The 25,956-nt window shown below is 45.6% G+C and overlaps 1 protein-coding gene across 3 annotated transcripts in view; it reads left to right on the top strand.

The window, feature by feature from the left end:
• LOC144696069 (parkin coregulated gene protein) overlaps positions 1 to 25,956 on the top strand; it is a 646,838-nt gene that overhangs the window by 580,626 nt on the left and 40,256 nt on the right. Inside the window, exon 3 of one of the 3 annotated variants that reach the window (XR_013580068.1) lies at positions 24,030 to 24,531. The exons of the other annotated variants lie outside the window; for them this stretch is intronic. The gene's annotated coding sequence lies outside the window, so the exon portion shown is untranslated. Of the gene's footprint in view, positions 1 to 24,029; positions 24,532 to 25,956 lie in introns of those variants that run through there. 3 annotated transcript variants of the gene reach the window in all.

Genomic DNA, 25,956 nt, shown 5'->3' with positions numbered 1-25,956 from the left:
CCCTTACCCTTCTAAATTTGAAGGAATATAGCCCTAGTTGTGTAATCTCTCTCTTTGTAGTTTAACTCTTGAAATTCCAGGTATCATTCTGATAAATTTATGCTGCGCTCCCTCCCAGGCCAATATATCCTCCCTAAAACGTGGTGCTCGGAACTGACTTTACGATTGGCCAATGAGCTTTGTAGGAAACTGCTGTTCCTGGACCCTGGATGTGTCCAGTAAACCAGGGGAAAGGACAAGTAAAGGGGAAATAAATTGCATTTCCTGATCCATTCCAAATGGGGAAAAATAAATCACTTCCAGACAACAAAAATGACTAATTTCAAAGAAAATCAGTTCACCAAATACCTTCCACTTGCAAAACTAGGAATGACACACTCTCAGTCCCATTCATGGGGAATGTCACATGGTTTATAGACACAACCTAAGGCATTTGTAGGATTATCGGGTGTGGCCATTGAGGCGTTAGTATTTCAGTCAAAGACTGAGGATTTAGGGCAGTAGCAGAGGTACAACCATTGCTGGAGTGATGACAGGAGTAAGGTTGCTTTCTCATCTCTTGGGCTGAAGCTGCTTTGCACGACTCCTCTGATCTAATACAACAGGTACCATGATGTGTCACCTTATGTTGTCACACAGGAAAATACCATGTTCAGCTCTATGTATCATTGTGCATTGGAATGTAAGTGGCCGGTAAGTAGTCATTGGACAGAGGGTAAAAAAAAAAGTTGATAAAGGGCGAGAAACAGAGATGGTGACATAAATATGACAAGTTGGTGACTGAATATTCTGACTGACAAAGAAGAAAAAATAGCAGGATGGTAGGAAGGATGTAAATAATTGGAGTGATGGAGAGAGCAACAATAAAATAGAGATATAGAGAAGGTAATGGATTGACATATTGTCACGTAGAGACCATCTCTGCCTCTTCCTGTTACAGCATTAGGACATGTAAATATTTTCTAAAGTGTGTATCTTCTAGCTGCTAACAGCACTCCCATTTTTAGGGATTGGAGAGAACAGAGAGGAGGGACCTGGACAACAGAGGTACGTCCATGCCCGAGTTCCAACACAGCCAAGAAGCAGAATTCGGGGCGGGGGGTGGGGGGAGGGGGGCAGGGGGGGCAGGGGGGAAATTGGCTGCTACATGCATGTTTGTCTTACAGCAAAGACTCATGGGAAAAAGTGGAGAAGTATTATGGGGAGAAAGGTAGCCTGTTCAGAAATTGTGGATCAGAGCGTGTTATCAGATTGCAGAGCGGGAGAGAACCATGGCCTGATACAGGTACTGAGGATACCTGTACTGTGGAAAACTAGTTAAAAATGCCACACGTAGAAACATAGAAAATAGGAGCAAGAGTAAGTCATTCGGCCCTTTGAGCCATCTCCGCCATTCAATGCGACCATGGGCTGATCCTCTAACTTAATGCCGTACTCCCGCGCTCTCCCATTTCTTCTCTCACATTTCTTCAGTGAAGAAGGAGTTCAGTACAGTTGGAAGACAGCTAGTCACCATTATGGTAGAATTTAAAAGTCATGTAACCCCCAACTGGCCAATGAGATTTACGGAAAGCGACACTAAGAAAGATCAAGTGATTTATTATTGGCCAGTAAGATTAGCCTTTAAAGGGCTGTTGGTTAGACTGTGTAAAGACTTGACGATCCAAAACACAGCAGACCCAAGCCCAGCACAGGCTGTGTGCTGGGCAGCCCAATGGGAACAGGGTCCTGAAACAGCCGTCCGTCCTCTACTTGCATAGCATCTAATGTCATTTTCAGGTGTGGACCTTGGGCATCTGTATTTCAGCTTTACCAAGAAGGCACATGCGCCACTTGCAGCAGAGAATGTGTTTGGTTCTGCCACCTGCCGTACTAGCTGCTGACTGGAAACTGTTTCACGCCCGCGTCAGTGATTTTCTGGGCCCTCATGGTTTTGATTAATTTTAAAAGCGGTCACAGGTGGTGAAGAATTCAAATAAATGTTTAGGTTTTTAGCTAAGTGAGTGGTTACACGAATAGGAAGTGATGTGGCCTTGGCGAGGGTGCATTTGGAATTCTATGGTCAGCTTAGGTCTCCATATTGCAGGAAAGCTGTAGAATCATTGGAGAGGAGAGCTGAAGTTATGACAAATAGTTGTCCGCCCTAGATATTAACACTCTGGAGAAGAGCAGGATAATGAGTATTCGACGGAGATCTTTAAGGTTTGCATGAGCATCAGGAATTTGGATCTAGGATACTTCTCCTAGGCACAGGACTATGGGACACAGTTGCAAGTGAAAGATGTCAAGGGGTAGGAGGAAAGTTAGACATCTCTTTTCTCAGTGAGAGTGCGACCACATTATGAAACATCTTTAGCAGTGTGGCTGGTGGATTGGGAAGCCACAGCAGGGATGAGAACAGGACTGAATGAATTTCTACTATCCAAAACATTACTACATCATTGTCACGAATGTATAATAATTCTCATAATATTATTGTGAATCATTGTAAAAGTAGGTTAATAGTGGGGTTTGGACAGTTTCTCTGTGTGTGGGATTTAATGGAGTTGGAGACAGCTGGTCTGGAGGCTTTTGATTTATCTAAAGAATCTAGGTTTGAAATGCTAAATATGTAAACATGGCTGAAGCTTTAGAAAGTGAAGTGAGGAGAATTTGCATTTTTAGATAAATCAGGGTAGTTTGAATTTCAAAGAGATGGTAGGATGTGATACCAGAGAAGCTAGGCCAAGCAGCGTGTTTATTTTTCCCAAAGGTTACTGATAATACTAGCACCATGAAAAGATTTATATTATGAGAAAGATAAAGTTCCAAAGACACGTGGAAACAATGGAATTTGCATTAAAAGGAAGAAACATGTATAAAGGAGAATGAGACTGTGTGTCAGAGGGGAAGGCATTGTAAGATCTACCAGAAATGTGAAAAGCCTCCAGTATTTGTGCATTAAGCTGCTGTCCACAGAAACCGAAGCTGGGAAAAGCCACTTTGAATTCTACTGTCCAGGGTACTGTGGAGAATTTCCTGGATCTGTTTAAAATCTATTTGTTTTTTACTGTTGTCTTAACAGAGGTGTAACCGGGTGCCAGATTGATTAGGGGTTTTAGGAGTTAATATAATAGCAATTTGTAGACATATGTGCATGCTTGAAATCTTTCCTTTTGTTAATAAATGTTTAATTTAGTTTTGTAAAAAGTCTCTAGAGTCTTGATAGACATATTACTACTGAATTCAGGGCACACCTCTCGAAATAAAATACAAATTGCAAGATCATCGTGACCGTGTGATCAAGTTTCCCTTGTGGATTTGATCCACCTGGCACACAACATGTGCTGCATTATAACAATCATGATAAAGGAGATTTTCTGCCTTGGCATGGTAGCACACTGCCAGGAACACGTAAGGAAATTAGCCATCCGTGGACCGATAATATTCGGACCAGTCGGGTGTTTCTGTACATTTGCAGCTTTCTGTATATAGTGGTTACAGATCAAGCATATGCTTAGGTAAATCTGGTGAGCTGGGAGTGACTATTCTTTGCGTTTCATTCAATCTGTCTTTGGGCAATTAATACACATTTAATATTTACAGACAGCAGCTTACATTCTCGGGGGATCCATTTTCTTTTTAACTCCTGCCAACTAGCTCAGGAATGTAATTAAAAACCATTCCAAAAATATCTGCTTGGAGTCTCATCTCTACAAGCCAGAGTTGTTTCTTTAAAACTGGTTGTAAATTCTCTTTCCATAATCCTAAACCATGGGCCCTCATTTCCACATCGCCGACGTTTGGCAAACACATCGAGTTACATTAGAGACGAGTATTAAGAAGAAAGATTTCTGTGGGATGTGATTTTAAAACACGTAGGTCTGTCAAAGGAGCATCAAGACTTTAATCCTTCATTGTCATAGTCCAGATCTCAGCTCTCCTGCAGCATTGTTTGATACACTTGGTGATTATATTAACTGCTATTACTTATCCCACTGCATGTTGATTCAGAGAATACTTATCTCTTGCATTCAAAGTGTTCAGATTAATGGGCAATGTTTGAGTAAAATACCAAGAGTAGGCGATTTTAACACAAACTTCCAAAATGATCCTTAAAATGAATGCGATAATTGTCGGTTCTAAACGAGCAACTCAGCCTTTAGCTCTGACCTCTTGGAGTCTGTTAAATGTAAGCTATGTTTTTTAATGGAACATTATATTTTTTTAATGAGACGTTATGTTAATTTGGTTATTGCTTTTGCTCAAATATGGCCTTTAGGCCAGCAAAGGCAAGAAGAAGTCTATTCTGCTAACATTTGTAAGGCTAATGGATAATACTGCAGACTGAGAAATGAGTCGCAGGTTGTTAGCCCGTATGGATTTGAATTTCTAACTCTCGTGTGAGTTTTTAATTTTTCTGTCCTCTGCATCTATGTTTCAAACCATAAAACGACGGTTCTCAAATATTTTCAGTTTCTCAAAACTTCAGATACCTGCCATACCTGCCTCACGATGGATACTGGCTCTGAAAGGTCTGACAAACAGCAGTCATCTTGTTCTGTAAATAAAATAAACAAATAAATACCAAATCTACAATATGCAGAAATGATCAGGTTTCTCTTTTTTTTGGAATTAATGTTTCATAGAATACAAACATTTGTTACTCAGTAGTACAGAACTTGAGCATTGCTGAAAAAGGAGGCAGCTAGCAAAGCTTTTTGTCTTGCACTCATCAGGACAGATGCAAGAATGCCAAATTTCAAAGAGAGCAACAATTTATGCTGCATGAGAAAAGAGTGTGGGTTGGTTGGCAAGATGTCTTGACCAATCAGAGTCAGCTTGCCAACCTGCCCTTGACATCAAGGCAGCATTTGACCAAGTGCGGCATCAAGGTGCACTAGCAAAACTGGAGTCAATGGGAATGATGGGGACAACTCGCCGCTGGTTGAAGTCATACCTAACACAAAGGAAGAAAACTGTGGTTGTTGGAGGTCAGTCATCTCAGTTCCAGAACATCACTGCTGGAGTTCCTCAGGGTAGTGTCCTCGGCCCAACCATCTTCAGCTGCTTCATCAATGACCTTCCTTCCATCATAAGGTCAGAAGTGGGGTTGTTCGCTGATGATTACACAATATTCAGCACCATTCACAGCTCCTCAGATACTGAGGCAGTCTATTTCTGAATGCAGCAAGACCTGGACAATATCCAGGCTCGGGCTGACAAGTGGCAAGTAACATTTGCACTGCACAAGTGCCAGGCAATGACCATCTTCAACAAGAGAGAATCTAACCATTGCCCCTTGACGTTCAATGGCATTACCATCGCTGAATCCCCACTATCAACATCCTGGGCATTACCATTGACCAGAAAGTAAACTGTACTAACTATATAAATGCTGTGGCTACAAGAGCAGGTCAGAGGCTAGGAATCCTGCAGCGAATAACTCACCTCCTGACTCCCCAAAGCCTGTCCACCATCTACAAGGCACAAGTCAGGAGTGTGATGGAATACTCTCCACTCTCTTGGGTGAGTGCAGCTTCAAAAACACTCAAGAAGCATGACATTGTCCAGGAAAAAGCAGTCCGCTTGATTGGCACTACATCCACAAACATCCACTCCCTCCACCACCGACGCACAGTAGCAGCAGTGTGTACCATCTACAAGATACACCACAGGAATTCACCAAGGCTCCTTTGACAGCACCTTCCAAACCTACGACCACTGCCATCTAGAAGAAGCAGATACATGGGAACACTACCACCTGGAAGTTCCCCTCCAATCCACTCAGCATCCTGACTTGGAAATATGTCGCCGTTCCTTCACTGTCGCTGGGTCAAAATCCTGGAACTTGCTCCCTAACAGCACTGTGGATGTACCTACACCACATGGACTGCAGCGGTTCAAGGAGGCAGCTCACCACCACCTTCTCAAGGGCACTTAGGGATGGGCAATAAATGGTGGCCTATCCAGCGATGCCCACATCCCATAAATGAATTTTTTTAAATTAGGTACTGAGGGCCCTAACCTCTTTACTGCCCCAAGCTGGGTACAATTCCAGCATCAGGAGGTGATGTTGTGCCAAAATGAAGAGGCCCAATACGCAAAATCCAGTGGCACCGGGTGATGATGGGGTCTGGGGATTGGGAGAGATAAGGTTGAGGCTGGCTCTGGGTGTCAATTGTTTTCTAGATCCAAGGAAAACATTCCACCTTCTTCAAAATTCACAAAAGAACAAAACTGAGTGAAGTTTTGGGGCTGTTTTTTCACGATCCTTAGCAACCCCTTTCAGTCCTGCTGATTAATACCAGTTGAATTCCGCACACCACAAACTCTGACTAGTCCAAGTGAATTTACAGTCTGGCTCTGAAGGTGAGTCAGGAGCCTCATTTTGGCCTGTCTCATTTTGGCCTGACCAGTTTAGCAGTGACCATATATGAACATAAGAAATAGGGGCAGGAGCAGGCCATATGACCCCACAAGCCTGCTGCCACACTCAGTCCGATCCTGGCTGAACGCTTACATCAACTCCACCATCCCAGCCTTTCCCCCATCTCTTGATTCCCTTAGTGCCTCAAAATCTATCAATCCCAGTCTTACTGCAACACCTACGTAGTTTCTAGGCAAACCTCTGACCTGCTCAATTAATTATTATTAACTCAGTTTTATAAATGTAAAATGAGCACCACAGTGTTGAATTCAAGCCCCTGTAATAGTGGAACATACAATTTTTTTTTTTATATTCATTCATTGGATGTGGGTATCACTGGCTAGACCAGCATTTATTGCCCATGTTCAGAGGGCAGTTAAGAGTCCACCACATTGCTGTGGATCTGGAGTCACGTGTAGACCAGACCAGGTAAGGACAGCAGATTTCCTTCCCTAAAGGACATTAGTGAACCAGATGGGTTTTTTATAACAATGGTTTCATGGTCATTAGACTTTTAATTCCAGATTTTTATTGAATTCAAATTCCGCCATCTGACGTGACGGGATTCGAACCCAGGTTCCCAGAGTGTGACCCTGGGTCCCTGGATTACTAGTCCAGTGACAACACCACTACGCCACTGCCTCCCCTTTTCATCAAATAATTGAAATTAATTTTTCATTGCCCGTCCAAACGTTCGGTTGGCAGGCGGGCGAATAGGCCGGGCAGCCTGTGCATTTTTTTGCGAAACCTCATCCACGGGCGGGACGAGGCTTCCAACAGACTCTAAACAAATAAAACATTTTTAAAACTCATTTGTCACACGTCCCTGCTCATGTGACCGAGTCACATGTGGGGACATGTTCTCCTTATTTTTAAAATCTTTATTCCTCGGGTTAAAAATCTTCCACTCCCCGATGCAGCTCTGTACCTGCAGGGAGCTTTCACTGAGCGCGCCCGCTAATTGGCCATTAGCGAAACCGCGGTTGGGGCCCAGTCGCGGGTGGCGGACCATTGCGCAGCCGCTCCCGGGTCCACCCAGTGAGGGGGAAATCCTAACCCAAGTCACCAAGACAGAAACCAATACGGCCTCACGCTTTCATAGCACTTCCCTTTGTCCCTGTGTGCTGGTGCAGCCCCCAGCACCTTGGAAGGGGGTGTGGATAAAGAGGAAGAACGAGAGAGTGGGGTTACAGAATGCATTTTGTCTCTAAGATTCCCGGAAGAACGGGTGCAGAGTTGGGGGCCGGGGTGGATTTGGGGCTGCGAGGACAGAGGGGGGGGGGTGTGGTGAAGAGGTTGGGGGAATGACAGTATTAAAAATATTAAGCGATATGATTATTTACATAAATTAACCAGCCCAAATCCAGGCTGGGAATGACAACAAGGCCCTTTAACACAGAAATATTTTCTCCACAGTGGAGGTAGAATCAAAGCCACTGTCTACTTCTCACTAGTGGCCTGTTCCCTTATACATGAAAAGTCAATTTATTCACTGTAGTTCTGTCTGAAACTAAGAAACTGCAGTCACTTTTCAAAAAGAATTATCTGCACTGAATGGCATCATTTGTATTCAGCTTTTAATGATTTATGTTGAAAGTGATTTGTATTTCAGTAAATGGATTGATGTACATACTGCAATAACTGAGGGTGTGGGCTATAGCCTGGGGCAGTGCCTGCAAAGCCCAGCATTGCAAGACTCTGAAGAATGCCTCTTTGGTACTCATGAAAGAGACCTTCAGTCCTTGCATGTAAAAGCTAATCTTAAGGTTGCAAGGATCATGCCCTCAGTATGTCAGAAATGGTGCGTGATCTAATTCCTCAGTGCTCCCTATTGTCTACCACCTCTTTGTGACATTTGCATTTTGCATGCGATTGAATTTGTGAGGTACTGTAAAATTTATGAGGATATTCCTAATTCCATTGATAGCAGCAGACAATTCATCATCCTCCTACACTGTGATGTTAACTCTTCCCATTCTAAATGAGCTGCTTTCCGCGTTAGTTCACAGTACTATCTGCAGAGGTAAGCCATCACTCAGAACATTGTCATCAATGTTGGTACACTGCTGAAAAATTAGTTAAAATTGACGACCACTTTCTTTGCCAAAAATGATACAAACTATTGAAGAAAGGTTAATTGCACTTGCTAGTCACCACCTGAATTCAGAAAGTTTTACGCAATTCTAGAATCCCAAAACCAGTTTCCCTATAATCCCATGTTTGCTCCTGTTTAAATGACAAATAATTGCATATTTGGGCAGCAGATTACAGCAACAACTTGAACTGATGCAGTGGCTCTAACATAGAAAAATGTCTCAAGATACCAAATAAAGGTGGAAATAAAAATTGGCTACCAGGTGAGCTGGATTTTCGGTTAAAACTTTATTAAGAGATTAGTTGGACCTGTTTTGACCAGTGGTGTTTCTTTATTCTTTCATGGGATGTGGGTGTCACTGGCTAGATCAGCATTTATTACCCATCCCTAATTGCCCTTGAGAAGGTGGTGGTGAGCTGCCTTCTTGAACTGCTGCAGTCCATGTGGTGTAGGTACACTCACAGTGCTGTTAGGGAGGGAGTTCCAGGATGTTGACCCAGCGACGGTGAATGAACGGCGATATATTTCCAAGTCAGGATGGTGAGTGGATTGGAGAGGAACTTGCAGGCGATGGTGTTTCCATGTATCTGCTGCACTTGTCCTTTCAGGTGGTAGAGGTTGTGGGTTTGGAAGGTGTGACAATAACTTAAGCTTAGAGGCTAATATGTACATTTACATAATATCTAAATCTACAATATATTTAAACAGTAGGCTTTGAAATTGCTGAGTTTCTAAACTGTTACATGTTTATCCTAAATTATCAAATTTTATTGCCTCTGGCAGTAGCTTGATAAAATTTTAATTATTAGTGCTTCTCCTGTAGCACTCCTCACAGGAAGGTAGAGGATATGATCTGCTTTAAAGAGCTTTATAGAATACAATGTACACTGTATAGGGAGTAGGGAATCGATGCACATGTTAAATGTAAATACGCCCACTGGATGTATTAGAAATAGTTTGATGTACCATTTCATCAACCTCCTGCACTGTGATATTAACTCCTTAAATTCTAAATGAGCTCTGCTGCTTTCCACGTGTGTTAGTTCACAGTACAAACTATTTGTAGGCGTAAACTGTGTAAAGTATCACTCAGAATATTGCTATCAATGGTGCAACTGGTAGACCCTCACCCGCGTGTGGCTTTATTCAGAGGATGTACTGTTTTGCAGAAACCAGAGCGTTATTAACAAAAAGGAAACAGAACATGCGGGAAAAACTCAGCAGGTCTAGCAGCAGCTATGGAGAGAGAAACAGTGTTAACATTTCAAGTCTGTATGACCCTCCATCAGAGCTGCCTTCTTGAACCGCTGCAGTCCATGCGGTGTAGGTACACCCACAGTGCTGTTAGTGAGGGAGTTCCAGGATTCCCAGAGCTCTGAAGGAGGGTCATACAGACTTGAAACGTTGACTCTGTTTCTCTCTCCATAGATGCTGCTAGACCTGCTGAGTTTTTCCAGCACTTTCTGGTTTTGTTTCAGATTCCCAGCATTTTGTTTTTACGTTATTAACAAAAGTTGATGTGGATAATGGTGCAGGAAGTAAGTGTGACACTGACAGGAAGTGAAGCCTATGCACAAGGTATTTAATAGGTTACATCAGTGACTCTCCTGTGGCACTTTCTTACTCTGAGTTTGTGGAGATAATGTGCTGCCTCCACTGGGGAAAGGCTGTAATTACAGTATGACAAGTTTACATCTACAGTTTCTATTATAAATATATATGGTTATAGATATGTTTTTGGGTTGAATTCCTGCAGGGTTTCTCAATCCCTTGCTATAACTTCACTGGATGATTGAAAAGGCCTGATCAAGCTGTTTTTCTGGGATTTCTGGCAACGTCCCAGCAATGTTCTGGTAGGAGGTCAGGAGATCGAGGCCCTTTGTGGAAATTATCACCCATCATCTCCAACTCAGAATGTCTGACATGAACCAAGTGAGGCTTTTTTTTATTATTCGTGCACAGGATGTGGGCTTTGCTGGCTAGGCCAGCATTTATTGCCCATCCCTAATTACCCTTGAGAAGGTGGTGGTGGGCTGCCTTCTTGAACTGCTGCAGTCCATGTGGTGTAGGGACAGCCACAGTGCTGTTAGGGCACAGTTCCAGGATTTTGGCTCAGTAACAGTGAAGGAACAGCGATATATTTCCAAGTCAGGATGGTGAGTGACTTGGAGGGGAACTTCCAGGTGGTGGTGTTCCCATGTGTCTGCTGCCCTTGTCCTTCTAGATGGCAGAGGCCGTGGGTTTGGAAGGTGCTGCTTAAGGAGGCTTGGTGCGTTTCTGTAGTGCATCTTATGGATGGTACACACTGCTGCCACTGTGCGTTGGGGGTAGAGGGAGTCGATGTTTGTGAAAGGGGTGCCAATCAAGCGAACTGCTTTGTCCTAGATGGTGTTGAGCTTGTTGAGTGTTACTGGAGCTGCACTCATCCAGGCAAGTATTCCATCACACTCCATGTTGTGTAGATGGTGGACAGGCTTTGGGGGGGTCAGGAGGTGAGTTACTTGCTGCAGGATTCCTCGCCTCTGACCTGCTCTTGTGGCCACAGTATTTATATGGCTGGTCCAGTTCAGTTTCTAGTCAATGGTAACCTCCAGGATGTTGATAGTGGAAGATTCAGTGATGCTAATGCCATTGAACATCAAGGAGCGATGGTTGGATTCTCTCTTGTTGGAGATGGTCATTGCCTGACACTTGTGTGGTGCGAATGTTACTTGCCACTTGTCAGCCCAAGCCTGGATATTGTCCAGGTCTTGCTGCATTTGGACATGTACTACTTCAGTATCTAAGGAGTTGCGAATGGTGCAGAACATTGTGCAATCATCAGTGAACATCCCCACCTCTGACCTTATGATGGAAGGAAGATTATTGATGAAGCAGCTGAAGATGGTTGGGCCTAGGACCCTAACCTGAGGAACTCCTGTGGTGATATCCTTGAGCTGAGACGATTGACCTCCAACAACCACAACCATCTTCCAGAAAAGCTTCCCCCATAAGATGTTTTTGATTCTATCGGATTATCTTCAGGTTTTCTTCCAACCATCTGCCATTTGCCATATTCTTACTGGTACCACAAGTACGTGCCTTTATCTCTGAAATACAGTACCAGGCCTAACACAAAAAACAGTTTATTGTCTGCCCCTCTTTAGGATTCCCTGTGCCAGATTGTGTTATGTTTTCTAGCAGGCAACCCTGCCTAATGTGTTATCATTGATGTTCCAAGGCAGGATCACCAATTGAATAGGGGGAAATCATGTATTAAACAGTCTCCTTAAGGTTTTTCACACTCCAACACTATGACTTTTTCCCTGTGAAAGGGGAGAAAGTCATAGTGTTGGGGTGTGAAAAATTACATGTGCATTGACCATGCTCCTACCGCTGCCAGGAGAACTGGTTGGCAGGAAGGCCTCCTGCAGGTGAATGCAAAGTTTAGAACTGCATCTTGTCATTGATCAACTCACCACAATACTTTCAGCAAACCAATAAATAAGTAGGAGCCCAAGGTTCACAGATCATAAATATCCAATGACCCTCTGGGTTATATTTCTTCTCTGTTTTTTAGAAGACGTAGGGAAAAGATTTGCTCGGCGCATTAATTTAATGCAAAATGCAATGTGAGTGCCAAGCTCAAAGCACGAATTGTTTCGTACACACTTCATATTTGCAATAACTTTGGCACACAGAACTACTTCATACCTTTTAACCTTGTTCCAAAAATTTCCAAATGAGGGCCTCAGGAGTCGCAGCCCAGTGAGCCTGCAAGAATATTGGATTTCTCTCCGTCTGCCATTACGTTTCTTTATTTTTCTTCCTTGTTGCCTTGCTAGCATTTCTGTTGTTATCTACTGAATAGAACAGGACTTTCTTCACTAGTGATACAGCCTTCCTTTAGGCAGCTAACTGGCTTTCAGACGAGATTTTCCAGTCACACCACAGACAGGCATCGTCATGGGTAGGATGGGAAAGTTTGGAGAGCCGTTGACTTTTAACAGCTCTCCAGATTTTCCCATCCCGCCGCCCCCCTGACGATGGCCACTGGCGTCAGGGGTGGAAGTGTTCCCATATCCTTAGAGATTCCAACACAGAAAAATGTAATGTTTGAAATTTTTAAGGAAACATGAGGGATGAAGACTCTATGATAAGCTGGTTAACTATCACTTTTTATATCCATTGGAAGTCTCCTTATACGGGTAAATAGTGTGAACCTTGGCTTCTTTTCTTGACCACCAACCCTGTCCTCAGACCTTTCCCCCTGCCCCCTTCACCCTCACTTCCAACAAGTGCAAGGAGCTTATGGACTTCTTTGTCACTAAGAGTAAGAACGTCTATTCAGTTGTCTCTGAATTTTCCCTTGTCTTACAAGCCAAACCTCCCACAAGGTTCACTCCACCATGATGCCAGCCCTAGCCTTGAATCCAACTTTTCACTGTTTTTCTCTCCTAGCTCCCATCTCACTTCCTGACTGACAGGCCAGCTGACATGGCTGTCTCTCCTCAGATATTTTTCTCCTCCCTTTCAAAACCACTGTCATTTTCCACCTCCTCAAAGAAAAACCCCACACTTAACTCCTCTACCCTTGGAAGCTACAGTTCCATCTCCAACCTTCCTTTCCAATACGGGGTCCTTGGACATGTTATCACATCCCAAATGCATGCCCATCTTTTCTGAAACCCATTGCATAGTATTTGCAGCACAGGAACAGGCCATTTGGACCAACTGATCCAAGCTGGTGTTTATGCTCCACATGAACCTTCTCCCAACCTTCTTCTAACCCCATCATATATCCTTCTGTTGCTTTCTTCCTCATGCATTTATCTAGCTTCCCTTTAAATGCTGGCCACCTCAACCACTCTTCATGGGGGCAAGTTCGTCATTGTAACCATTCTCTGGATAAAGTAGTTTTTCCCGAATTTCCTATTAGATTTATGAGTGATTATCTTATACATAGGGCCCCTGGTTCTGGTCTGCAAAGCTAGTGGAAACATCTTCTGTACATCTTTCCTATCAAACCCTTTCATAATTTTAAAGAGCTCTATCAGGACACCCCTCATTCTTCGCTGCCCTAGAGAAAAGAACCCCAGACTGTTCAATCTTACCCTATGGGTATGGAATAAATCTTTTTTGCTCCTTCTCCAGCGTCTCTATATTCTTTCACAATATAGAGATCAGAACGGTTCATAGCATTCCAAATGTGGCCTAAACAAGTGTTATTCAAGTCCTTCCCTCTAGAAATGAATCCCAATCGTTTGCCAGTTTTTTCTTAATGGCCTTATTAACCTGCGGCACTAGTTTTAGTGATTTGCTTAACTGTACCCCCTGACAGCGTGGGAGCAGAGTGAAGCAAAGTGAGAGCAGAGTGAAGCAGCGTGGGAGCAGAGTGAAGCAGAAGGGGAGCAGATTGAAGCAAAGCGGGAGCAGAGTGAAGCAATGCAGGAGCAGAGTGAAACATAGAGGGAGCAGTGTGAAGTAGAGAGGGAGCAGAGTGAAGCAGCGCAGGAGCAGGGTGAAGCAGAGCGGGAGCAGAGTGAAGCAGAGTGGGAGCAGGATGAAGCAGCGCAGGAGCAGAGTGAAGCAGAGCTGGAGCAGGGTGAAGCAGCACGGGAGCAGAGTGAAGCAGCGCGGGAGCAGGATGAAGCAGCGCGGGAGCAGGAAGAAGCAGCGCGGGAGCAGAGTGAAGCAGAGCGGGAGCAGGGTGAAGCAGAGCGGGAGCAGCGTGAAGCAGTGCAGGAGCAGAGTGAAGCAGCGCGGGAGCAGGGTGAAGCAGAGCGGGAGCAGAGTGAAGCAGAGTGGGAGCAGGATGAAGCAGCGCGGGAGCAGTGTGAAGCAGCGCGGGAACAGGGTGAAGCAGAGCGGGAGCAGAGTGAAGCAGAGTGGGAGCAGGATGAAGCAGCGCGGGAGCAGGAAGAAGCAGCGCGGGAGCAGAGTGAAGCAGAGCGGGAGCAGGGTGAAGCAGAGCGGGAGCAGCGTGAAGCAGTGCAGGAGCAGAGTGAAGCAGCGCAGGAGCAGAGTGAAGCAGCGCGGGAGCAGTGTGAAGCAGCGCGGGAGCAGTGTGAAGCAGTGCGGGAGCAGAGTGAAGCAGTGCGGGAGCAGGATGAAGCAGCGCAGGAGCTGAGTGAAGCAGCGCGGGAGCAGAGCGAAGCAGCGCAGGAGCAGAGCGAAGCAGCGCGGGAGCAGAGCGAAGCAGCGCGGGAGCAGAGCGAAGCAGAGCGGGAGCAGAGTGAAGCAGCGCGGGAGCAGGGTGAAGCAGCGCGGGAGCAGAGTGAAGCAGCACGGGAGCAGAGTGAAGCAGTGCGGGAGCAGGATGAAGCAGCGCAGGAGCTGAGTGAAGCAGAGCGGGAGCAGAGTGAAGCAGCGCAGGAGCAGAGCGAAGCAGCGCAGGAGCAGAGCGAAGCAGCGCGGGAGCAGAGCGAAGCAGAGCGGGAGCAGAGTGAAGCAGAGCGGGAGCAGGGTGAAGCAGCACGGGAGCAGAGTGAAGCAGCGCGGGAGCAGGATGAAGCAGCGCGGGAGCAGAGTGAAGCAGCGCAGGAGCAGAGTGAAGCAGCGCAGGAGCAGAGTGAAGCAGCGCGGGAGCAGAGTGAAGCAGAGCGGGAGCAGAGTGAAGCAGAGCGGGAGCAGAGTGAAGCAGCGCGGGAGCAGAGTGAAGCAGCGCGGGAGCAAAGTGAAGCAGAGCGGGAGCAGAGTGAAACAGCGCGGGAGCAGAGTGAAGCAGAGCGGGAGCAGAGTGAAGCAGCGTGGGAGCAGAGTGAAGCAGCGCAAGAGCAGAGTGAAGCAGCGCGGGAACAGGATGAAGCAGCGCGGGAGCAGGGTGAAGCAGCACGGGAGCAGAGTGAAGCAGCGCAAGAGCAGAGTGAAGCAGCGCGGGAGCAGAGTGAAGCAGCGCAGGAGCAGAGTGAAGCAGCGCAAGAGCAGAGTGAAGCAGCGCGGGAGCAGAGTGAAGCAGCACGGGAGCAGAGTGAAGCAGCGCGGGAGCAGGGTGAAGCAGCGCGGGAGCAGAGTGAAGCAGAGCGGGAGCAGAGTGAAGCAGTGCGGGAGCAGAGTGAAGCAGTGCGGGAGCAGGATGAAGCAGCGCGGGAGCAGGGTGAAGCAGCGCGGGAGCAGAGTGAAGCAGTGCGGGAGCAGGGTGAAGCAGCGCGGGAGCAGAGTGAAGCAGAGCGGGAGCAGAGTGAAGCAGCGCGGGAGCAGGGTGAAGCAGCGCGGGAGCAGGGTGAAGCAGCGCGGGAGCAGTGTTAAGCAGAGCGGGAGCAGAGTGAAGCAGTGCGGGAGCAGGGTGAAGCAGCGCGGGAGCAGTGTTAAGCAGAGCGGGAGCAGAGTGAAGCAGCGCGGGAGCAGAGTGAAGCAGTGCGGGAGCAGAGTGAAGCAGGAGCAGTGTGAAGCAGCATGGGAGCAGGGTGAAACAGCGCAGGAGCAGCGTGAAGCAGAGTGAGTGCTCCTCTACTCCTCTACCCCACTTAGACATTTACTTTCCAACCTTCCTTTTCATTTTTCCAAAATGTACCAGCTTACCCATATCTATAGTGAAGTTTATTTGTGAATCACACACCAATTCTGCAAGTTTATTAATGTCTTCCTGTATTTTATTGATGTTTGAATATCTCCAATCAGATTTCTGTCCCGCCACGGAATTGAAATGGTCCTAAATGAAGCCATATATAACACTGCCTGTGAGTGTTACCAAAGTACCATTCCTCCTTGTCCTTCTAAATCTCTCTTTAGCATTTGAGATGGTCAGCCACACTATCCTTCTCTAACCCTTCTACTCTATTGGTCAGCTGCATGGGACTGCACTCATTGGGTCCACACATACCTATCTAATTTTAGACAATGCATCTCCTACAATGTCTTCTCTTCCTTCCCCACACGATTACCCAAGGATTCATCCTTAACCCCCTCCTCTTCTCAACTACACAGCATCATCATTTGCGAGCATGGGACTAGGTTCCACATTTACACTGACAACAAACAATGCTACCTCTCCACTGACTGTCTAGGCTCCTACACAGTCTCTTTGTTATCAGGCTGCTTGTCTGAACTAGTTAAACATTGGGAGGACTGGAGCCAACACCACTGATTCCATCCACCTCTCTGACCACTGTCTTATGTTGCACCAGGCTGTTTGCATCCTCAGTAGTTTATATGGTCCCAAGATGGGCTCCTGACTTTAAATCCTCTCCGTCACAAAGACCACTTCCTTCCACTTCTGTAACATCAATCATCTCTGCCTCTGTCGCAGCCTAGCTGCTGCTGAAATTCTCATCCATTCCCTTGTTCCTCCAGTCGAGGCTATTCCAAAGTTCTTCTGACAGACCTCCCATCCTCCACAGAAGCTTTAGATCATCCAAAAACCCTCCTGACCAACCTGCACTGAGCCCTGCTCACCCATCACCTCTGTGTTTGCTGACCTGTATTTGCTGCAAGTCTCCCAAATTTTAATTTTTCATCCTTGTGTTCAAACCCATTCATGGCCTCACTCCTTCTGGTCTCACTAACCTCCTCCAATCCGTCAATCCCCTGTGCCCTCTGCATTATTCCAACTCTGGTCTCTTTTTCACTTCTCCACTCCCTTCACTCCGCCACCGGTGGCTGTGCCTTCAGTCAAATAGCTGGTTAAAAGTCCCACCTCAAAGCTCCCCACATCTCCAACTTCCTCTCCTCCTTTAAGAGCCTCCATCACGACCATTCCTTTGACCAAGCTTGTGCCCATCCCTCCTAATCTCTCTCTCATTGGCTGGGTGTAGATTTCTGTCTGGTTACTATTCTCTGAACCATCTTGAAGTGTTTTTTTCTACATTAGAGGTGCTACACAAATGCAAACTGTTGAGTTGTAAACAATGAAACAGACACACCTGATGCTGTGTATCTATTTGGAATCTGTAGCTCCCCTTGTATAAATGAGCAAAGTGAAGCTATTGAAGATCAATATTTCAATCTTTCACATCTGTGGTGTACAATGCCGAACATAACAATGGGAAGGGCTCTACAGGAAAATATGATAAAAGAACACAGTTATACACAGCAGGAATACCTGTCATAAAGGTATATCACATGCTTCACACTTCCGTAGTCTCAGTTGAGAATCCCCCAAGCCTCAGAATGCGTCTATTTCCGATATGCCACAGCTGGTGTTGGGAATCAGCAAAATTAATTTTTACCATGTAACAGTATAATGGAAATTTGCCACAGCCATTTATTCTCGATCCTTAGCGTTACACAAATGCTGTTTCGCCTCTTGAAAACTGGGCTGCAATATTGTTAGGAGGCAATAAACAAACATAAGTAGTTGTCAATGCATCATCCTTGATTCTTTTAGCTGCAGACAGTTTAGCCAGTGTTTCAGAGCTGTTAAACGTAACTTCTGCATGTGAGACCAAAAATAAACTTTAGTGCATGTATTGTGAAAACTGAGACACATGGACTGCATCACTCTTAACAGTGCCATATGACAAGACATGGGCCATTTAGTGTAACATGGAAAAGTGTTCATTATTACTGATTCCTATTATTAAAAAAATCAAAATGAACTCTATCCATAGAAATATTAGACTAAAAGTAGTATTCTCTTAATGTGGTGTTATGATTATAATAACATGACAGATATGCAAAAAAACCCACTTTGGAAATAAAGATAACTTGCAATTAAAAGTTACTCAACACAGTACTCAGGACTAAAGAACAGCAGGAAAAGGGCATAAGTTATTCCAGTGACGATGCATTGAACTTTGATCCTGGCTCCAGTTTGTTCTCTTGCATCAAAGCATTTGCATTACCCTGCTATGTTTGTTTGAAGCAGAGGGTGTAATGACAATGAGGTTACCGATATCTGCGTGACAAATTAATCATTTTTCTGTTAAACTTTGTGCTCATCAAGGTGTGGAATGCTGACTGTGATTTCAGAAGCATCACACACTCCCAGATTGGGTATAACTTTGCATAGAATTACATAGGGTTTACAGCACGGAAGTAAGCCAATCGGCCCAAAGGATCTGTGCTGGTATTTATGCCCCATAATTAACCTCCTCCCACTTGTCTTCATCCAACCAATCAGCATGCCCTTCTAGTCCTTTCGTCTTCGTGTCTATCTAACTTCTCCTTAAAGGCTATTCCATGCTATTCACCTCAATGAAAAGTTTCACAATCTAAGATGTTTCCCCAGAATTTTTTGTTGGATTTAATCATGTAATGAACTCCAAAACCTTAAGTTTTGAATCAAAGTCACGGTTCGGGGACTAGAGTTATCGGTGGGCCTTGGGCCTTCTGTTCATGTGCTGGCCAGGAAATGGCTGCAAATGCGCAGTTCATTTATGTTTTTTTGCATAGTTTGGGCTTTTCACGCATGCACTGGCCAAAAAGGGCCGCACGTGAGCAGTTAGTCCTTTTTTTTTACATTCTTTTGGCCAGGAATCAGCCCTGCAGATATGCACAGAAGGAAAGGAAGCAAAGAAGTGAAACAGCGCAGGTGACCTGATCTGCAGCGCCATTTGACAGAAGGTGCCCCAGGGAACAGGACACAGGGAGGGGGACAGGGAGAAGGTCCAAAACAAAGAAGAAGGTCCCAAACCAGCGAGTGGGGCAGAAAGAGGTCCCAGGCAGGGACCAGAGACAGGGATCAGAGATAGAAACCAGTAAGCCAAGGTAAACAACAGGAGCAGAGGAAAAAGTCTTCAAGTTAAAGAAAGAGCTGCGGGGATCAGACTTGAAGCAAAGCAGGTTTGAGAGAAGCCCTGACGACCTGAGAGGGCAGCTGAAGGCTGGTGGTTCAATGCTGCGGGCCGTAAGGGTAAAGGTACCCTTCTGGAGCAGGGGTGTTCTGCTTGGCATGTCCGAAGATCTGAGAGTGTGTTTGGGCGGTGAGGCTTTAGTGTACGTGGAGATCCAGGGGAAAGGAGCCTCAGAAGGCGAGACTGAAATCCTGGAGGTAGATTCTTGTTGATGCCGTCTGAATAGGAGCAACATTTGGAGAGAATTCCAACCCGAGTTCTTGAAACATGGAAATTGGAAACCCCCATGAGAAAGACAGAGTTTCAGTGAGACCGGTTGGCTCACAGTGTAACCAGCATCTGGGTGGGTTGTTGAGAAATCCATAGAATCTGCTTTGGTCGCAACTGTCATTTACTTTGGAGTGTGGTGTGTCTGACCACAGTTCACCAATTGGTTCACATGTACTGCATACTTACCCTGAATATTAGAGTATCAGATAGATGTGGTAAATTGTTTTTTCGTTCTGAATTTGTAGGTGTCTGTAAAGATATAGCTGGAGTGAAGGAATAGTGAATCTTTGAATCATTTTCTTGTGTTGGTATTGAGATCTTTCCAACCTTTTTGTCTGGTGTAATATAGTTCACTTCCCTTGTTTAATAAATATTTTATTCTTTGTGTTAAAAGTTCATCAGCAGACTCCTGTGAATTTGTTCAGTAACTTTCCTTCATGGCTTCAAAAAAAAAAGTTAGGATCTATCAAGCCAGGTTTCACTCTGGGGTCTGACTTGTCCAGTAGTAACATCAACTGGTATCATAACAATAGATACTAACCTATATTTATGGCTCCCAGTTTTGGACTCAGTTACAAATAGAAACATGGTTACAAATAGAGTGAAGCTCCCTCTAGACTGCCCAAACAATGTACGTTGGCCCTGGGCTTAGGAAACTATATCCCACTGGATCAGGGTGACATATTTCCATTCCTGCACCAACCACCTGTGCCTTCTTTAAGTGGTACACAGTGCAGCATCAGGACGAAACCAAACCATTTCTGGTCAACACTGAAGTTGTTGTGCAAATGCACCTTCTATGTATAGCATTGGAAAAAGAGAATGGCATGAATACAGTACTACAGTGTTTAAATGACTCAAGCAAATGTTATTGCACTTTCAAACTTTAAAACTAAAGTCATTTTTTTTAATGCCATGGCGGTACTTTGCAAATTAATGAATATTTATAGCGTAATGTGAATGAAATAGGTTCAAAACTACTAAATTAATATTTCTGTTGCTAAATGAATATGCATGAAGTTTTAAATTATTAAATAACTGCTCAATTAGGCAATGTTTAAAGTTGCATTGCTGTTCGTCTTGTTCCGTTTACAATTCCCAGCTTGGTGAGTTGAATTATATTGTACGCTCAAAGCGAAGCAGAGTGTCTGATTGTGTGAGGCTGAGCAATGTTTAGCTTCTGCATTGGACAAATTGGCTGCTTGGTATTTTTTCCACAGACATTCCTTGCAGCAAAAAAAACCAAGGTTTTAAAAGTATGATGCCGCATTGATACGATAAATCAAATAATCTCTTCATTTGTTACCTTCCACTTACTCCGAGTGAGTCAGGCAATTCAGCTGGGGAAATCACAGCAGGCTCCTGTCCCTTCTCCCCTGCATCATATAATCGCCCTTTCAGTCACCATATACATATAATGGCCCATGAGATTCATCCCTAACTACTCTTTCACCAGCATTATTTGCATTTCCTCCAAACTGGCTGGAAAGTAATTTCTAACTGGGGGGATGAAACTTGACTTTGCACAAGAAGAACGTTGAAGAATTGACAGCTCGTTTTACTCTCCACCCGATTTCCTTTCCCAGATTTCCATTTCTTGCCCTGCTCCTGGGCATTCCTTGCGAGATTCTGCTAGCTATTCTTGAGATAGAGGATGGGGAGGAAATTGGCCCAAAAGATAGAGGAAAGGGTACAAATGTGCAAGAGCAAGAGCCTTGGCATTGCCCCTTGAGCAACAACATTCTCGCAGTGACAAGAACAGAAAATGCTGGAAATACTCAGCAGGTCTGGAAGCACCTGCGGAGAGGGAAGCAGAGTTTATGGGCAGAATTTACTTTAGGGGGGAAGTTGATGGGCAGGCGCGTGCGGGCACATTTCCAATCGGCGCCCCCGATCGGAAGTGCGGTGTCATTTTACGTGGGCGGGCCAATTAAGGTATGCGCTCCCTGTGCAGGCGGGGTGGGGGGGGAAATGCCTAAAATTGAGAGTGCGCTCTTTCGCACATGTGCACGAAAGAGCGCACTCATCTCCCTGAGGCTAAGTACAGCATCAGGGAGATCGGTTCTACATGTAAAAAAGATAAAAGTAGAAAAATAAAATTTCCCTTACATGTCCCCTCACGTGACAATGTCACATGAGTTGGGACATGTCCATAATTTTTGCACAATCTTTATTAAAAATTTTTAAAGCCTACATGAAACCTCATCCCGCCCGTGGATGAGGTTTCATGTTTTTTTCTAGTTGCTGCCAGGGCTCCTGGCCTACCCGCCACCCTTAAGGTTGGACGGGCAGGTCCTTTAATTGCTTAATTGATCCTGTCAATGGCCTCAATTGGCCATTGACAGGTCGGCGGGCCCGCAGATGATTTTGCTGCACCCCCCGTCTTCCTGAAAATTTAAATCGGGTGCGGTGACGTCGTGAGATCCCCCCGATGTCACCATGCGTCATTTTACGCGTCGGCGAGCGGGCCCTGCCCTATGTTTTGGGTCGGTGAACTTTCACTAGGACTACCGAAAAGTTCGAAATGTAATAGGCTTTGAGCAAGTGAAAGGGGAAAGGATGGGAAGAAGAACAAAGGGGAGGATCTGTGATATAGGGGAGGGCAGGGTAGTTTAAATGACGGAAGGTTTCTGCGGCACTGCCTGCCCTCTGGGAATTGTAACACATTCGGCTGGATTTTCACCCCAGGAGCGGGTAACAGGAGTGGGGGCATGTTGCAGCTTGATGCGCCCGCCTCATGAGAAAGTGCCTACAAAGGAGGGATTTTCCCTCTGGGGTTTCAGGCCCGCCTCCCCCAGAAAGTGTTTAGGGGCAGCCCAGAGGCTGCCAGGTGTGAGGCAGGCAGGTTTAAAGGCCTGCCTCAGTGCTCTGGCACTTTGCCCAATTGTGATAATAACTGTAAAACAAAAAAAAACGCGCTCTATCTCTCACCCATTACACCCTCTCACCCTCTACACACTCCCCATGGCCCCTCATACCCTCCATGCCAAGCTATGCCCCTCCACCTAACCCCATGGCCTCTCATACCCTCCATGCTATGCTACGTCCCTCCACCCACCCCTATGGCCCCTGATATTTTCCATGCCAACCCATTCCCCCTCCCACCCGCTCTCCATGGCCCCTCATACCCTCCATACCAAGCCATAGCACTTCAATGCCATTCACCCAGTATGCACTCTGTACAGAACCAATGAACCCTATAGTAACAATAGCATGTGTGGAAAAGCTTTTAAAAAACAGCCAGTCATTCATAAATTTCTATTTTCTTTTTAAAAAGTGCTTTTACTACAACCTTATAAAATTGTCAATCATACAGACTTTTAAAGTATCAATAATAGAAACTATCAATACTTGACACCTCTTTATCTTATGTAAATAAACATTGTGAAATGAACAGAACAGGTCACAGAGAAAGAGCTGTCATCCCAGTAATGTTTTACCTTTAGCACTGCTGTTTCAACAGACTAATGGATGTCTGGGCTCTTAGCCAAGTCTCATTATACATTCTTGGCCATGAGGAGCCATAGGAGGAGTCAGTGTACGGGCATAAGTTGGCTTGGAGTGTATGAGGGGGTGGGTAGAGGGGCATAGGTTGGCATGGAGGGTTTGAGAAGCCATGGGGGGTGGATGGAGAGGCATAGGTTAGCAAGGGGGCATGAGTATGACCTTTTTAAATTAGCTTTAAAATTACCCGGCGGGGCTGTGAACCACGACTCATTAAAAAACTGGCCCGAGTCCATGAAAATTGTGGGCAACTAGGATATGCCTATCCCGGTAATGCAGCCAGCCAGGTCAGGAGTGCAGGGTGCAGCCTAGTGACCCACAGCAGCCTGCACCCTTAGCCCACGCTGCTGTCAATTGGAGAGTGCTGGGAATCCCGGGGTGGTCCTGACTGCCAATTTTTAAAGGTCCGCAGGGTCTCCCTGGTTCCGTGAAAATCCAGCCCTTTGTACTAATTTTCCAACGTGTTTACCAAAGCTGTTCTTCAAACCAATCTTTTTATGTCACGTAGGAACTGCAAGTAAAGTTTCACTTGTTAGCCTCCATCCCAGAAACTGTGTCATCCACCCTGAAAACTCGCAGTCTCTGTGAGGCAGGCACGGTTACAATGAAGCGTACATGTGCTCCAATTGTCACCAATCCATTTTATTGTACACAGTTTGAGTTATTATCAGTGGGGGCCAATGTCATGCTGTTTGTGCTGCTGGTGTGTTACAGTTTACTCAGGGAGTCCAAGTTGCTGTGGCAACGTGCACTTTTACATTCACATTGTGGTCTGGAGCTATGGAGAGTGATGGTAGAGACTCCAAGTTTCTTCTCATCATATGGCATATGCCATTGGCATGTGTTGGAAGGATTTGCAGATTGACACTCAACCTAAGTGGCTATCTTACGAGTGCATCTTCCTTGGTCACCAAGTCCTGGGGTGAGGCTCGAACCCAGGGCTCCTGAATCAAAGGCAGCGACGCTGTCCACTGCACCACGAGACTTCCCCCATGCTATATGTAGGATCCTACAAGCCTCTGCTCTCCATCTCATGCAGGCTGACCTTCAAACAGTGAAATGAAGGGATAACACATCACTGAATTCACCATCAAGGGTTTGGATGAACGGCTTGTGAAGATGGCTCCAGTCACACAAGCTAAACTGACCATGATTGATCACAGTAAAATTGCTTTGGAAAAACGAAATATTGCGGGCGCTGGAAACCTGAAATAGAAACAGAAACTGCTGGAAATATTCAGCAGATTTGGCAGCAGCTGTGGTGAGAGGAACAGGCAGACGAAACATCATCAACATGAAACATTAACACTGTTGCTCTCTCCACTGGCAGACCTACAAGTATTTCCGGCATTTTATGTTTTTTTATTTAAAACTGTTTGGAAATTAGCTAGAAGTCAGCTTCATCAAAAAGAAATAATCTATGTGGTACAGTGCAGTTAACTTCTGTGTCATCCCGTCACCATCCTCTGTGGACTAAGCACATTTAAACCAGAAGCCATTGGTGGACTGATCGCGTCAGCATCCAACAGCGGTTAGCTTATTGTTTGCCCATTTCATTATATCTTCATTCCATTTTCCAACTAAATGTGCAGCAAAAGCTCTCCTCCAACATAGGTTGAGTGCTTATTTAGTTTGAGAAACCATTCTCCAGTATTTACAATGAACGCTGATCAATCTGCCCAGGCCAATTCAATCGGTTAGTTGTTAGGAAATAAAGTTATGAATAACTTTAAAAATGATTCAAACTACTGTAATTTCCCAATGGTGATTACTAATTTTGAAATTATAACATATACAATATTCATGAAGCCTGCTGGTAAATTTACATCTTTATTATTTAGTCACCACCAAAAAATACTCACCCAGAAAAATCTTCCCTTACGTTTTGACCGGCTGCAATACTATAGCTGTAGTTTCTTTATCCTAACACAGGGAAATGAATAATGGAGGTAGATGCAGGTGTTAGAGGAAAACAAAATAATTCCCATAATGGCAACTTTGCATTTATAGAGCTTAGAGCTTCTTGTCTGCAAATGATGTTATTCATCAATGCACAATACTGCCCATTGTTTGGCAAAGATTTACTTTAATAAAATCCTATTGTTCTCCAGGGTGGTAGAAGCTGAGAAAAGATCAGTGTCATACATTACGTTTTCCGTTTCTAAAAAAGCCTACTTAGTATTTTTGTATGTAGCGTAAAATGCCCAAAGGCAACAAATCCATATAGTTTACATCCGTTCGGCATGCCTGTCACTGAGCCTTGGGCTGGGATTTTCCACGTGTGTTCAGTGGCGTGAGCGGACAATATGGCGCAATCGGCTGTGAAACCAGCTTGCGATCGTCCACTCAGCCCGCCAATGGCGGGCCGCGTTTCCCGCCATCGGAAGTCAGGAATTTCATTGTAATACATCTGCATATCATTATTAGGCCAGCCCACCGGAACCGTCCGTCCACCCGGCTAGATCGTCCGCCCATGTCGGCAGGAAAGCACGCTGACGTGTTTCACAACAGCCTATAAAAGGTGTGCACTTGGCGGACCGCACTTTGAGGAGAACTTGGAGGTGAGTGCACAGTAACATTGTGCAGTGCCCACCAGGGTTGCCCTGTTGGACTTCAAGCTTGAGGTACATTGGCGGGGGGTGGCAAGGGCAGCCCTGCGGTTGAGGTGTGTTTGGGGTGGGGGGGGTGGCAGTCCTGCGGTAGAGGTGTGTTTGGGGGGTGGCAAGGGCAGCCCTGTGGTTGAGGTGTGTTTGGGGGGTTGGGGGGTGGGGCGGGGGGGTGGGGGGCGGCAGCCCTGCGGTAGAGGTGTGTTTGGGGGGTGGCAAGGGCAGCCCTGCGGTTGAGGTGTGTTTGGAGGGTGGCAGCCCTGCGGTAGAGGTGTGTTTGGGGGGTGGCAAGGGCAGCCCTGCGGTTGAGGTGTGTTTGGAGGGTGGCAGCCCTGCGGTAGAGGTGTGTTTGGGGGGTGG

The sequence above is a fragment of the Cetorhinus maximus genome, chromosome 21, assembly GCF_964194155.1.
Source record: "Cetorhinus maximus chromosome 21, sCetMax3.hap1.1, whole genome shotgun sequence".
NCBI lineage: Eukaryota > Metazoa > Chordata > Chondrichthyes > Lamniformes > Cetorhinidae > Cetorhinus > Cetorhinus maximus.
This window is presented reverse-complemented; position numbering and strand designations above follow the sequence as displayed.